Source organism: Podarcis pityusensis (genome assembly GCF_964106645.2).
Source record: "Podarcis pityusensis genome assembly, chromosome: 4".
NCBI classification, from domain to species: domain Eukaryota; kingdom Metazoa; phylum Chordata; class Lepidosauria; order Squamata; family Lacertidae; genus Podarcis; species Podarcis pityusensis.
This window is the reverse complement of record NC_138027.1, coordinates 25,792,745-25,806,655: the sequence shown is the minus strand read 5'-3', so window position 1 is coordinate 25,806,655 and position 13,911 is coordinate 25,792,745.

Sequence of the window (13,911 nt, the reverse complement as noted above, 5' to 3'; positions counted from 1 at the left end):
TGGAGCACTTGTTCCGAAATCCAAATTTATTTTAATAGCTAGAATTTTAAAAGGTTCTGTTATAAGAATTTAAAGTTCCTAAATATAAAATAAATGTTCATAAACACAAGGCAAACACATAAGTATATACACCATGTGTCTGAAATAGTACAGGAGAGCAATCCTGAAGCTATTTTAACTCCCAAATTGACTTCAATGTATTTCTCTGCAAGGAGGGAGGAAATGGGGAAAGCCTTCCCTTTGTCTTTTTGCGTACAAATGCTGTCTTAAGGGCGTATTTGTGTATGAATAGAGTGAGCCTGTGACCTGGATTCAGGAACTAAAAGTATTTACCATCACAAAAGAATGCCCAGGTAAAGCAATCAGTGAGCATTATCGGGTATCCTGGCAGACAGGAGTCTGATGTAGACCGCCTCCTTCTGTGATGTATGTATGTTTTTGGGGGTGGTCTTGAGCTACAGGGTGGGCAGTTTCAAAAGTCTATATAGGGGCTTGCGCGCAATTGTTCTGGGTTCTCTCCTCCCTTCTGTGTGTGGTGAGTGGGGACCCAGTTGCAACAGTTAATAAAGATCAGGCTTACTAGCCGCTTTGCTTCTCAGTATACTCTGGTTGGCCTCTGTTATTTTCTCCTACCAATAGGGAACCCACTTAAGGACACTATACGGGCTCTTGGATACCCTATAAGGGAAAAGGAGCAGGATTTTCCTTTTAACAGTTCGTTTTCTTTTAATAGTTCTTAGCATAGAGTAAATAAGCAGGAAAGCAAGGAGTGTCTTTACAGGGGACTCCCAACTCTTGCTAGCCTCAGATAGACAACATGGCCAATGGTCAAGCAACTGCATATAGCAAATATGGAGGGCCATAGAGTAGCCACCCTTGCAGGCCATAATACAGCCCATAAACTCTCCAATCATGCTCCAAGGCATTTGCCATTTGAGTCTTACTATGCTGAAGTAACTCTATGTGCACACTGAATTACGAAACAAATTGAGATGAGTTGGTGCCCCCTCCCGTTAACATGGTTGATCACGTGGTGCCTAATTTTTTTAGCAGCTGTGTTGCTTCAGTTTTCTACAAAGTTTAATACTCAATCTTTTCTGCCACTTTGCTTTTTTGAGAAATGACAACAAGCTGAATGGGGAAATGTTGAAGGGAAGTGGGTGGGATCTTTTGTTGAGCAGATTTTAATCAAGTTTTAATCATAGCGAATTATTTTTCAGGGAACTTTGGTAAAAGTTACAGCTATTTTTAGATTCCCCATTATAGTCACTGAGGAAGGGAATAATAATAATAATAATAATAATAATAATAATAATAATTTTTTATTTATACCCCGCCCTCCCCAGCCAAGGCCGGGCTCAGGGCGGCTAACAAGCAATAATAAAAACAAGTTGAATGAATACAACTTAAAAACAAGATTAAAACACATTAAAATATTGAAATATTAAAATGCAACCTCATCACAGGAGCAGAAAGGAAAAAGAAAAAAGAAAGGGGGGGAGGGAAGGGAAGGGAATCAAATTGGCTCCAAGCCAAAGGCCAGGTGGAACAACTCTGTCTTACAGGCCCTGCGGAAAGAAATCAGATCCTGCAGGGCTCTGGTCTCATGAGGCAGAGCGTTCCACCAGGCCGGAGCCAGTGTTGAAAAGGTCCTGGCTCTGGTTGAAGCTAATCTAATTTAGGGCCTGGGACCACTAGGGTGTTGCTATTTATGGACCTTGATTTAACAGTTCAGGTTTGTCAGGGTGATAAAGAGCAGCTCTAAAACAGATTGGGCTTCCCAGTGTTACAGCTAAGAGGCAACTATGGCAATTCTGTGTATAGCTTAAGAAAGGAAAAGTGGCCATCCAGCAATAATTGGTAAAAACATAACCATCCTAGCTCTCCTTTGTTAATCAACTCCTATAATCAGACAGGAAATCAGATTTCCAGATTATTTATAATTCAGCAACTTCACACTGGAATTTCCCTTAGAAACTCTTTTGTGGGGAAATGGATAGTTCCAGAATACAGTGAGTTGTTCTTAATTCTCTTTAATGTAGGGATCCATCACCATCCAGATGTTTGTGTGATTCCTGCTCCCATCAGCCCCAGCCAGCATGGCCAATGGTCAGCTTTCCATATGTTAAGTGGACCTGTAATGTAGTAAACTCCACTTCCCTAGAGAAGGTGGTTGACTGTTAAATGACCTTGACCTTATTGTGCAGTCTTTTCATCCTGTGGAGCTGAGGAGGTGGGCATCTTCTTTGAATGAAAGAGTAGAAAGGCTGTGTTCTCTATCTAGGAGGGTCCTGAATAATGTCCCAGCTCAGGCATAGGCAAACTCGGCTCTCCAGATGTTTTGAGACTACAATTCCCATCATCCCTGATCACTGGTCCTGTTAGCTAGGGATGATGGGAGTTGTAGTCCCAAAACATCTGGAGGGCTGAGTTTGCCTATGCATGTCCTATCTTTTCTTCTCTCAAGGACGGAGTCGGAGCTTTGTCCTCCCACGTTTTCTGTTGCACAGCGTACAATTCCTAGAGTGTGGGTCGCAGCATCCTATAGATTCCCCATCATTGCTTTAATGATACCAACCTTGTCCAGATGTGGCAAGCATCTTTGTTTGCTGTGTTGAAGTTAATTCACTCACATACACCTACTTAAGGGAATATTGTTTTCTCCTATCTTTTTTTTAACCATTAAGCTAGTTCAAGCTAAGTGAGCAGGAAGCTAGTATTCCAACCCACAGCTCAGCAGGCATGGAAAAAGTGGGGAGATTTTCCAATCGTCCTCTGCTACGATTCCTTGCATGCTCCCAGCTTGTTTCATCTGACAACAAACTTCATAGTCCTATGCTAAACTAAGGCAGTAAAAGGCATCACCCACAGATAAATTATCAGTATTTGCATGCCTTTAATTTCTCTATGCCCCCTTTGGCATATATTCCTACTTCAAGTGACAGATAACATGCCTAAGAATCTGGTGTGTGCCATGCCTGACTGGTCTGTTGCCAGCAGGATAATTTCAGTGTCCTTAAAAGCCCTTTCTGGGATTTCTGTTTACCCCAAAACCACATTGGATAAATTGCAGAGTTAATCAGTTGAGCTTTTCCTTCTGCTCATTCATCCAAGAAAGTTGAATCAAACAGATGTTTCTGCTGTTAGGGCTCCGGGCATTTCATTGATTGTTTTCCCCTGCTTTTAAGAAGAGCACATGACCAAGAAATACGTTAAACATCTGAAAAGTTGCAATTTAATTCTTTCCTAATGGATTCTATCTATCTAGAAAACTTAGTATTATTATTTCATTTATAAAAAAGTTAAATACAGAGATTTGTATTGCATTTAATGAAAATATAACCAGACAGCAGTAGAAATGCCCACATAATCTGTCTACTAACTCTTTCCCAGGGAAAGGAGAGGGGAATTGTAGGCTTCTAGAATAAATAGCCAGATACAGCAAGGAAAAGAAACAGAAGGAAAAGAGACAGGCTTAGAGTCAGCACAGACACCCATGGACAGCTGCTGGGGGCCCAGGCCCCTCATGACTGCCCTAGGCCCATGTACTGATTGGTTGAGTATAACCCCATTTACACTTCCCACGATGCCCTGATGTAGCATCACACCAGGGCATTCTTGGAAGCTGAAATGACAGCTCAGACTCAGCCCGGCCAACACGGATTGCAGCACTGCTGTTAGTTGTTTCTGCAATTGGTCCACCAGTACTAGGTAAGCCCACTGAACCCCACCATGGAACAACAGGGGGGGCAGGCTCCCTGGAACCAACACCGCAAAAGGGAGAAAAAATTAACAAGGAAATCCAGCAGCTGATGAAACCCAGATAATATAAGGTCATTGCTAAGAAAAATATTATCATTATTATCATTTATTAATTTTCATCTGAAGATCACACAAAAATCAATGAGCCAAAGACCTGGGAGAAGAGGAATGCTTTTGCCTGGCATCTAAAGATATGTCATGAAAGCACCAGGCAAGCTTCTCTGGGGAGAGCATTCCAAAGTAAAGTTGTGTCATGGGAGTGTGCAGCTGTTAAAAGATGTTCCACCAATTATGCGTCATCTTTTCCTTAGTGCAAGGATCCAGAACATTGCTAATTCAGTAGCGGCAGGCCAGGGGAGGGGGCGCCGCCAGAAGCTGGAGCCAAAGACAGTGATAGGCAGAACCAACCGTTTTGCCCCTGAAATATACTTGGAGCCCTGCAGTGATTTCATGCTCTTTATTGCAGCTTGTAAAACAGTGATTGAATTTCCCCCCAAACCTCAGGCTTTTATATACATTATTTACACAACGAGTCCCGTCTGATTCGCTGATTCTGCTTTCCTCCTGGAGCCTAACTGGTCTTCTCCTGCAGGCCAATCAGTTGTTGCATTCTACAATCCTACCAGCCTAATAGGCTGATTAACTTCCTCCTGGAGCCTGATTGGTCTTCTCCTGCAAGCCAATCAGTTGTTGCATTCTAGGATCCTACCTGCCTATTGTTCTAGGATCCAAGCTTAGTACATAACAGCCCCATCCTCCTCCTTGCTGAACTGTACAAGTAGGAGATCACTGAGACTAAGGAGGAGGTAGCTGACAACAATAGACACCCCCTGGTCCAACTGAAATAAGAATGTCCCCAGGTGAGAGCATGCTGAGGTTGGTGGGACAGCATCCTGTTTGCCCTAATGGACCACTCTCCCCAGCACTAACCAGCTCTTCCCAACCCACAAAAACCTAATGGAAATGTCAGGCCTCTTTGAGTGTGTCCCAAAGTGTGTGACAGAAGCAAACCACACACACTCCCCAACAAACCACCACTTTGTTCCCATGTCAGCAGAATAAGGGCTGCCTATTCTATTGCCCTATCTCTTCCTGTCCAGAAAGAAAACATGCCATCCTTCAACCTGGATGTTTTCTTTCCCAAAGTAAATAATCAATACATGAAATACGCTGCTGCTTTGTCTGCTCTGTACATAAAACAAGTAGTGCTTTCTTTGCCCCGGGGTGAGACTGGTAAAAAAAAAAAAATTCTCAGGGGAAGCAGAGAAGCTGCATTGAACAGACTGAAAAATTAAAATTCCTGATGAGGCATTTTTTGCATGGAAGGAAATTAAAGCAAGAAATTCCAGCACCACAGGCTACCACTGCATCAGTGGAACTATTATTTTATTATTTAGCTACCACATTTATAATCCACCTTTCCTCCAACCAGCTCAACGTGTAAACAATTTCCCCCATAAATCTATATATGTAGTTGGTGGGTGCTAGTCATCAGGATGTTCATTTGAATCCTTTATGAAGGGGTGCCATGTTTCAGCAAGACTGTCTGTATCGGTTGCATCATTGTACTCTCTTACTTAGTTTCTCAGATAAAGTGATTGTCCATTCTGTTTCCATTGTGTGATGTGTGGATGATCAAGTCCTTTCCAGGTTTTTTGCTATGAGCAATCTTGCAGCTACTAAAAGAAAAGTGAAAAGTCCCTTGTGCAGTCATTTAAGTGGAGCGTCTTTAAAAATCGTTAACAAACCTAGGCATGGGTTGCATTGTACATCCTGATTTGTAATTTTGCTTATTTCTGTTGATACTCTTTCCCAAAATGGTTGCCATCTCTTTATTAACTTAAAAGAGTTTTCCCTAATATGGGTTGATGCTGAATTTAGTGGTGATGGGGGTTTCCCCATAGATTATTCCAATCTGCTTCTTCAGTTTTGATACCAAGGTCCTTTGTTTCATAGCCAAACATTGTCCAATGGCTAGGTCAGTAAGTATTTTGTATAAAATTGATAATGGTCCTATGCAAAATCAGATTTTCAAATGGTGTCAGTGGTCTAGTCGCCTGAGTTTTTATTGTTGGATTTGAGATGAAGTGTTTTACCTGATAGGTTGCTAGCCAATTCACATCACACTCTTCCCTTCTTTCCATGAGCTGCCTGGCTGTGAGAGAAGTGCCATTTTCATAAAAGTGAATCAGTATAGTATATGTCTCTTTCTTTCCCGTTCATAATCAGCTTTCTTCAGATGTGTAGAAGGAGGGGTGCAATACAAAGGGAATCAGTTGTGATATAGGAGGTGTTAATTCTGATATCTGGATTCACCAGATCTTTAATTCTGCTTTTGCAAATGAGTTTGGTATCATTTCTAGGATAGTTTTGTTATGAATCAAAAACGGGATACCTGGTATTCTATGTTGCTCAGATTGATCAAAACTCCAATGGCATCCAAATCTTCTATTTTCTTCATCTTCTAATATACGAAACACCAGATTTTCCCACATCTAAGGATTGCCGAAAAGTGTCTATTGCTGTCACTCTAAGCATACTTATTCAGAAGCAAGCTTCCTTGAGATTTTTTCACTTCCGTGTATATGTGCTTAAGATGGAGGATAAATGTTCCAGTGGAAAGTGTCTGTGTAACTTGGGCATGTTTTGCTTGTAAATAAAAAAAGCATTTGTAAAACACCATAAAGAGTTGTTCCATATGCGAAGTGAGTGAGAGGCACCCCCCCACTCTGCATCTGCGAAAGGAAACACATCTGTCTTCTGTCCAGTTCCTTTCCTAAATGTCTCCCTGAATCAGGTTTTATGGGGGGTATCATAAATATCCCTTTCTGCTCGAATCCTCGGGTTAACAATGCCCCCTGTGACTACCAACACAAGATGTTGCATTCAGGAAAGAGGTGCACTCAAGTAAGAAGAGATCTTTGTGACAGTATCTCCCAGTATGGTCCCCATGCCCAGCTAATCACATTAGCATGAGAGTGAAGAGGTGGCCATTAGACAGCCACATAAAGAGCAGGAGAAAAGCAAGACTAATCTTGTTAAAAGGGAAGCAAAGATAGACGCTACTTTTACATAGCGGCTTATAATGACCCAATTTTCCCAGGATTGGCATCACCTGTACATCTCTGGAGAAGACAGGCTGGCTGGGGGAGCTTGCTTTTCCTCAGCCATTATCCAAAGTTCCAAACATGCATGAACCAATCTCCTAAAAAAAGGCTTAGTTTTAAAACAAACCTCTTTTTGTCATGTTCCCCTGGATTCTTGGGTCAGCTACTTCCTTGCCAATTGGCTTAAAATACCCCAAAACCAGTATGTTTAGCATTAGTGATCAACATATATGTTGCCCTGCTACACATAGATAATAAGAACCTTTTAACTTCATGTGCTGAACAGTGTGGAGTTGACTAAAGCCCCCCAAATACTGGCCGTTCCGTTAAGAGATGGTCAATTCTTATTCCATAATAATAATAATAATAATAATAATAATAATAATAATAATTTATTTGTACCCCGCCCATCTGTCTGGGTTTCCCCAGCCACTCTGGGTGGCTTCCAACAAAGATTAAAAATACATTAAAATGTCACACATTAAAAGCTTCCCTAAACAGGGCTGCCATCGGATGACTTCTAAATGTCAGTTGGTTGTTTATCTCTTTGACATCTGATGGGAGGGTGTTCCACAGGGCGGGCACCACTACGGAGAAGGCCCTCTGCCTGGTTCCCTGTAGCTTTCCTTCTCGCAGTGAGGGAACCGCCAGAAGGCCCTCGGCGCTGGACCTCAGTGTCCGGGCTGAACGATGCGGGTGGAGACGCTCCTTCAGGTATACTGGGCCGAGGCCGTTTAGGGCTTTATAGGTCAGCACCAACACTTTGAATTGTGCTCGGAAATGTACTGGGAGCCAATGTAGGTCTTTCAGGGCCGGTGTTATATGGTCTCGGTGGCTGCTCCCAGTTACCAGACTAGCCGCCGCATAAGGATACAGGGTGACTTCTCCATTCAGTAGCATTCTAAAAACAAAAGGAGAGCCCTGCTGGATCAGGTCAGTTCCTCAACTTGTCCATTGTCCTGTTTTCATAGTAGCCAACCAGATGCCTGTGGGAAGACCACAGACAAGACCCGACCACAAAAGCCACTGGTATTATTCGGAGGCATACTGCGTTTCACTGTTGGGCCATGTCCCCATAAACCTGGAATCACAACTAGGTGCCATAAACTTTACAACTTGCCAGTCACATCTTCCTCTTTTGAAGTAGATTTCCAGAGTCAAGGTAGCATGCATGTTCCTGTTTAATTATGTTTTATGGCAAGTAAATGGTAGGCAATGGGCTTATACATTAAAAACAGAAGCCACCCTTCTAAATATAGAAAGAATTTTCATTATGTGGAATATTTACCAACTGTAAATTCTTCAGTTTCTCGTGAATCCTCCTTTGCATGCTCTCTCTCTCTCTCTCTCTCTCTCTCTCTCTCACACACACACACACACACACAGACACTTGACCAAAAAAGCACCCTGTCACTCATTTGCATGACAGGAAAATGCAGTGCACACATTTTGCTGTAAACAGAAAAGAGATTAAACTCTATTAAAGTTGCAACAGTTCTTTTTCACTTTTGGCATAGATAGGTGCAGGTCCGATTGCCCTCTGCAAACCCAAGATATTTTTCATTGTGGTTTTTTAAAATCCCCTTCTTCCTGGTTAGCTTGTTTGCAGAGCTATCTCTAACATTCTTGCCTTTTCACCAGAACACAAAAGGCAGCAATCCTCTAGCGAGATAAAAGTGGACATAAGAAAAGATATAATAAAGAAATGGGAGGACTCAAGGCCACTTCTAAATTTTCCTAAGCTCATGCAAGCTGATTTAGATTTAAGATTAGATAGGTTTGTTTTATTGTCAAACTCTTTATAAGCAGAAAAAATAAAGTACATTTATTCTGTTAAAGTACATTTCTGCACCAGCCTCCACCACTCAGGGGCCCTTCAGATGATTTGGACTACAGTTCCCATCAGCCACAGACTGTGTGTTGTGTGGGCTGATGGGAGTTGTAGTCCACATCTGGAAGGACCCTGGTTGGCAAAGACTGCACTACACAATTCTTTCTGAAGACAGAACTTACATAAAGATGCCATTATTAAATGAATATTTTCAGTGTCAGCACTCTACCATTAAGATCAGTTTTTTCTTAATATCACATTCCCTGTTGTCTCGGGCCTGTTTAGCACTTTCTGCCACACTACGCACATACCACACAAAAACTGGGGGAGTTTAGTGAGCAGCTCTCTCTCTCTCTCTCTTAAATATATTTATTTGGTTTTTATAAACATACAAGCAATAAACATAAGCAAAGCTGACTGTTCTGATAGAAAATTCCAAGAAATCAATATAATTGATATAAGGTTGTTACAATCAGGTGGTGCAAGAAATTAACAATGGGTCGGCGCATCTGGCTGTTACCCAGAAGGTTGATGGTTCAAGCCTGCCCAGGGATAGCTGTGGGAAGGGTTCCTGCTTTGCAGGGAGTTAGACCAGATGACCCTGAGGGTCCCTTCCAGTGAGCCAGTGTGGTGTAGTGGTTAAGAGCGGTAGACTCGTAATCTGGTGAACCGGGTTCGCGTCTCCGCTCCTCCACATGCAGCTGCTGGGTGACCTTGGGCTAGTCACACTTCTCTGAAGTCTCTTAGCCCCACTCACCTCACAGAGTGTTTGTTGTGGGGGAGGAAGGGAAAGGAGAATGTTAGCTGCTTTGAGACTCCTTCAGGTAGTGACAAAGCGGGATATCAAATCCAAACTCTTCTTCTTCTTCTACAATTCTATGATTCTATCTGAGAACAAAATAGAATATAGTAAACCTAACAAACAAAGATGGATTCAAGAGCATCCCAATACTCCAAACCTGTTCTTTCAGAGGGAGGGCAAGCCTAAGACCAGGTAACTAACTGACCAATCTCCCGGACAGTATGTGGGAGGAAATGTATGTAAACCTATGAAGCTTTCTTAGTTTATCAGGCCATTGGCCAATTCTAGATCGTGGAACTTCCCACTTCTGTTGTCTCCCAGCCCCTGAGGTCTATTCTCCGAGGTCTCACACGTCCTCCTCAAACTCCATGCTAGTTTCAAAAAGAGCCTGTTGGATCAGGCCAGGGACCCATCTGCTCCATCACCCCCTTCTCCCAGGGACCACCCAGAAGCCAATGGGAAACCCCAAAGGAGGACCTGAGTGCAAATCTCCCCTCCTGCAGTTTCCAGCAACTGGCATTCAAAAGCATGCTGCCTCTGATTGTGAAATACAGGAGAGCCAGTGTGGTGTAGTGGTTAAGAGCGGTAGTCTCATAATCTGGGGAACCGGGTTCGCGTCTCCGCTCCTCCACATGCGGCTGCTGGGTGACCTTGGGCCAGTCACACTTCTTTGAAGTCTCTCAGCCCCACTCACCTCACAGAGTGTTTGTTGTGGGGAAGGAAGGGAAAGGAGAATGTTAGCCACTTTGAGACTCCTTAAAGGGAGTGAAAAGCGGGATATCAAATCCAAACTCTTCTCTTCTCTTCTTCTTCTTTCTGAAACCTAAGAAACTGCCTTACACTTAGATTAAGTGTGCCTCCAGAATGCATAATCAAAGTGAATTAAAGTGCTATACCGCCCTAGTGCACCAAACCCACTTTATTTCTTTTTCAATGGACTTTAAGGGTTACCTTCTTGTTTTTTTAAAAGTCATCCTCTCCAGAACGCTTAGTAATTAATTTTATTTTTAAGGAATAAAGTTTACATACATGGACACACTGAAAGGATGTCACCACTTTCATTAGATTCGGACATACAGCTATAAATGGTCTGGGCTGGTGTCTGTGCAATGCTAGTGCTATAGGGAGAATGACCCCTATTGTTAGAAAGAAGAGGGTTTGTCTGTATGACCCCCAATAAAAATCTGTGCTCAGCAGTTCCGCCCAGCCTCTCAATCTGTAACAGCTGGGAACTTCTGTTTACATCTGCGCAGTGGACAGCTGAGATGAGCTTCCAAATTAAGAACGTCAGTGTAAACAGCTGCCCGCTAAAAGTCAGATTGATTGTTTAACGATGCTTGAATTGGTTGATGACCAAATATTCTGGGTGGGTGGAATGGATTTTGTTCCTTATATTTCCATTTTGACAAACTAATCTTAGTCTGTTGGACTTTTGCCCCCAAATCCTAACTAGCAGTCTCATAATTAGCATTACTTAGAAATTCTAAGAAACAAAAGTATCAGTGCCCTTTTGAAATCAATGGTTAGAATCAGGGCAGTTTTGAAACATTTGGTTAGCCATCTTGATTCAAAATTGTGTCTGATGGTATAGAAACAGGGACGAAAGCCTGCTCCTTGATCTCAGGAATTTGATTGCGATCTCTTAAGAGGTGTCCAAATGCACAGAGAACCAATAGGTTTCCAAAATTTATAGCAGATGTTATTGGGGGTTTCTGTATGTCATGACCAACAACTTTTGCATTGTGTACTGGACAACAGAGGACTCTGAATTGGAGGTGAAGGCTCTCACAGAGCTCTTGTCTTCCCCCTCCCAGCACCACAGGATCCAAAGACTGCAAAAAAAAGTGAGGGTCCTTTAACAGCCGGGTAGCTCCACAGTGGGGGTGGGGCTTAGTTGACCACAAGTTCAGTCAACATATATAAGCAAGTGCTTGTAGAGACAGCAGGGTCTAAGGTCTAAGGGCTTCCAGGATGAGAGGCACCAGAATGGGTGGGGTTGCAACGGAAGGGTCCTCATTTGCGTCTTGTCTGTTGCTGAGGTCTGTGGCTCAGCGCCCTTGTGGACTCTCCTGCCATTTAGCGCTTGTGTCCTGGTCCGGGCTCCAGTTCCCATGTTCGGTATTGGCTGGACAGCTCCCCTTTCCAGTCCATGACCCCAGGCTCTCCAACTCAAGTTCCGGTAGGAATGAGAGAGCAGCATCTTTGTCAATCCAAGTCTATAGTCTATTTGGTTAATCCAAGTTTAACCAAAATGGCCCAAAGGCCTGATGGTATAGGGCAACTTCCTGTGTTATGCTAGACTAGGTGGGCCGTTAGCCTGATCCAGAAGGCTTTTCTCATGTTCTTAAAACTCATCTGCCAGTGTGGTTGGCTTTCACACATGGTAAGAGACTATCTTGTCCATCTCAAGCAACAAAATGTCCTGGGAAAGCCCAAAGAGGGAGAGCATTGGAAGACATTAATTGGTTCCAGTGCTTTTTTTCTTGAAAAAAAATGTTTAGGGGTACTCTCATTTTCCTACTCATATTGAATAACTGCCCCTCAATGAGGCCAAACTTAGATTCACAAAATGTTTAGGGGTATGCATACCCCTGCATCCCCCCCCCCAAAAGCACTGATTGGTTCAGAGAAGCCATGGCAGGGGGAAAATGCTTAACCCTTTCCCAAACAATCCCCACCTAGGCTACATTTTTTCTTCTCAGTTCAGAACATGCCTTTGCTATGTGACCGTGCCTTTGCAAATACTTTGCTGTGTGACGGCCTTGTGTGTTGTCACTTTGCTTTATACAGCTATGTGGTTATTCTGTTGCTGGAACAACCACACTAATCCACCATGTTGAAAAGGCCTTTAGACCGCAGGACAGCTCATCTTAATGCCAGCAAAGCCACAGACTGTACAATAATGCAACAATCTCATCCCTTGGTCTGGCAACCCTAAGCCTGGGATTTTAAGACAAGGCTTCCCAGGTTCAAATTCAAAACTGTCTGGTTGGCCATTGAAAGGTGAATGGCTGGATTTGTCCTTGGATCCAAATCGCGTCCTCATCGCTTGAGTACACGCCAGATATGTAGGTAGGGACAATGCCTCTGCTTCACCAAGACACGAGGGTGTCGGCTTGGCACACTCGAGACATTTCACGGAAGCAAAACTTTGTAATCGCTCTTGCTTCCTTCGTTCTTTCTATAGCAAGGCTTCCCATCAGCCCCATCAAAATGATTGATGGAGGAGGTAAATGGTCCAGTGGCGCCGTCTTGGAGGTGGCTGTCTGTTAATGAAGGGGAAAGACGAGGGAGAAGGTGTCCTTTGACACCACTCAGGGCTCTCCTATCAGCTCTGGAGAGCAAGGCAGCATGAATGGCTTGTTTAGGGTGGGTTATTTGCCGACAAGAGTCTATGCAAACAAGAAGCCTTGGGAGAATGTCAAGGGAACAGCTGCTCCCATCTGGCAAAGGTGAATGCAGTTTGCAGAGCAAACTTCCCCCTAATTCAAGCAAATACTGTTACAAGTGCTGTACCTGGAAAAGAAAACATGTTTACTGGGAAATCAGTGTGACTAGAAGGGGGTGGGTGGGATGGAAAAACAAGGGTCAGGCCTGCTTAGATTTCGCACTCAAGGGGGACAATAATGTTTTTGCGAAGCAAGCCCTTTCCCAGACTAGTCTAGCAGTGCCTTCTACCCTGAGAGTGAATAATTATCAGGATGCTGTTCATCAGGGGAGGTGTCCCCTGAAAGCCACACTTTATGTTAGAGAAACCATCCCTTTGGGACTGGTAGGGCAGAAGGCAGGGAGGCCAACACTAGGTGGCGCCAGAGCCAATGATGGGCAGAGACAACTAAGTCTAGTCTTGTCCCCAACCACTTCCAGGTACAGCACTTGTACCTACAGGACCGCCTCTCCTGGTATGTCCTGTGGAGAGCCTTACGGTCTTCAAATAAAAACATCTTGGAGATCCCAGGCCGCAGGGAGGTTAGGTTGGCCTCAACCCAAGCCAGGGCTTTTTTGACCATGGCCCCGATCTGGTGGAATGCTCTGTCACAAGAGACAAGGGCCCTGCAGGACTTGACATCTTTCCGCAGGGCCTGCAAGACAGAGCTGTTCCACCAGGCCTTTGGCCAAGGCACAGCCTGACCCCCTCCTTCTGTAATCCTCATAGAACTCTAGCCCAATGGTTGCCATTAATTAGATTCTGAATTGATTTTAGAATATATTTCAATTAATTGACTGTGATTTTATGTAAACTGTGCTATTTTTACTGTTGTTAGCCGCTCTGAGCCTGGCTTTGGCTGGGGAGGGCGGGATATAAATTATTATTATTATTATTATTATTCCCTGATGAGTTCTACAAGGGCAAAACTGAGACTTTGAAGTAAGAAAACAGGCTGTTGGGTGCTGGCTAAGTACAGGTT